The sequence below is a fragment of the Ambystoma mexicanum genome, chromosome 2q (genome assembly GCF_040938575.1).
Source record: "Ambystoma mexicanum isolate Mex_15411 chromosome 2q, UKY_AmexF1_1, whole genome shotgun sequence".
Taxonomy (NCBI): domain Eukaryota; kingdom Metazoa; phylum Chordata; class Amphibia; order Caudata; family Ambystomatidae; genus Ambystoma; species Ambystoma mexicanum.
Window position 1 is genome coordinate 1,467,265,402 of NC_090924.1, and position 2,594 is coordinate 1,467,267,995.

Here is a 2,594-nt window from a genome sequence, read left to right on the forward strand (position 1 = left end):
GCAAACCTGAGGGGATGGAGCATCTCCATTGCTCTGATATCAAGCCCCTGACTCGGTTCAGCAAACATGAAGGGATGGAGCACCTCACTTGCTCTGATATCAAGCCCCTGACTTGCTTCAGCAAACCTGAGAAGATATATAACCTCACTTGCTCAGATATCAAGCACCTGACTCGCTTCAGCAAACCTGAGGGGATGGAGCACCCCACTTGCTCTGATATCAAGCCCCTGACTTGCTTCATCAAACCTGAGGGGATATAGAACCTCACTTGCTCAGATATCAAGCCCCTGACTTGCTTTAGCAAACCTGAGGGGATAGAGCACCTCACTTGCTCTGGTATCGGGCCCCTGACTCACTTCAGCAAACCTGAGAGGATAGAGCACCCCACTTGATCTGGTATCGGGCTCCTGACTCGCTTCAGCAAACCTGAGGGGATAGAGGACCCACTTGCTCTGATATCAAGCCCCTGACTCACTTCAGCAAACCTGAGGGGATGGAGCACCTCACATGCTATGATATCAAGCGTCTGGCTCGCTTCAGGAAACCTGAGGGGATGGAGCACCTCACTTGCTCTGATATCAAGCGTCTGGCTCGCTTCAGGAAACCTGAGGGGATGGAACACCTCCCTTGCTCTGATATCAAGCCCCTGACTCGCTTCAGCAAACCTGACAAGATGGAGCACCTCACTTGCTCTTGTATCGAACCACTGACTCGCTTTAACAAAGCTGAGGGGATAGAGCACTGCACTTGCTCTACCCCTAACTCGCTTCAGCAAAACTGAGGGGGTAGAGCACCTCACTTGCTCGGATATCAAGCCCCTGGCCCGCTTCTGCAAACCCTGAGGGGATAGAGCGTGTGCTCTGAAATCAAGCCCCTGGCTCGCTTCAGCAAACCAGAGGGGATGGAGCACCTCACTTGCTCTGATATCAAGCCCCTGACTCGCTTCAGCAAACCTGAGGGGATGGAGCACCTCACTTGCTCTGATATCAAGCCCCTGGCTCGCTTCAGCAAACCTGAGGGGATGGAGCACCTCACTTGCTCTGATATCAAGCTCCTGGCTCGCTTCAGCAAACCTGAGGGGATGGAGCACCTCACTTGCTCTGATATCAAGCCCCTGACCTGCTTCAGCAAATCTGAGGAGAAAGAGCACCCCGTGCTCTGATATCAAGCCCCTGGCTTCCTTCAGCAAACCTGAGGGTATGGAGCACCTCACTTGCTCTGATATCAAGCACCTGACCTGCTTCAGAAAATCTGAGGTGAAAGAGCACCCCACCCCGTGCTCTGATATCCAGCTCCTGGCTTCCTTCAGCAAACCTCTGGTGATAGAGCACCTCACTTGACCTGATAGCAAGCCCCTCTCTCACTTCAGCAAACCTGAGGGGATAGAGCACCCCACTTACTCTGATATCAAGCCCCTGACTTGCTTCAGCAAACCTAAGGGGATGGAGCACCTCACTTGTTCTAGTTTCGGGCCCCTGATGCGATTCAGCATTCCTGAGGGGATAGAGCACCTCACTTGCTCTGATATCAAGCGTCTGGCTTGCTTCAGCAAACCTGAGGGGATGGAACACCTCCCTTGCTCTGATATGAAGCTCCTGGCTCACTTCAGCAAACCTGAGGGGATGGAGCACCCCACTTGCTATGATATCAAGCCCCTGATTTGCTTCAGCAAACCTGAGGGGATTGAGCACCTCACTTGCTCTGATATCAAGCGCCTGGCTTGCTTCAGGAAACCTGAGGGGATGGAACACCTCACTTGCTCTGATATCAAGCCCCTGACTCGCTTCAGTAAACCTGACAGGATGGAGCACCTCACTTGCTCTTATATCGGACCCCTGACTCGCTTTTGCAAACCTGAGGGGATAGAGCACTGCACTTGCTCTCGTATCTCACCCCTAACTCGCTTCAGCAAACCTGAGGGGGTAGAGCTCCTCACTTGCTTGGATATCAAGCCCCTGACCCACTTCCGCAAACCCTGAGGGGATAGAGCACTGTGTGCTCTGAAATCAGGCCCCTGGCTCGCTTCAGCAAACCTGAGGGGATGGAGCACCTCACTTGCTCTGATATCAAGCCCCTGACTACTTCAGCAAATCTTAGGGGAAAGAGCACCCCATGCTCTGATATCAAGCCCCTGGCTTCCTTCAGCAAACCTGAGGGGATGGATCACCTCACTTGCTCTGATATCAAGCCCCTGACCCGCTTCAGAAAATCGGAGGTGAAAGAGCACCCCGCTTGCTCTGATATCAAGCCCCTGACCTGCTTCAGCAAATCTTAGGGGAAAGAGCAACCCATGCTCTGATATCAAGCCCCTGACTGGCTTCAGCAAACCTGAGGGGATGGAGCACCCCACTTGCACTGATATCAAGCCCCTGATTTGCTTCATCAAACCTGAGGGGATATAGAACCTCACTTGCTCATATATTAAGCCCCTGACTCGCTTTAGCAAACCTGAGGGGATAGAGCACCTCACTTGCTCTGGTATCGGGCCCCTGACTCGCTTCAGCAAACCTGAGAGGATAGAGCACCCCACTTGATCTGGTATCGGGCTCCTGACTCGCTTCAGCAAACCTGAGGGGATAGAGGACCCACATGCT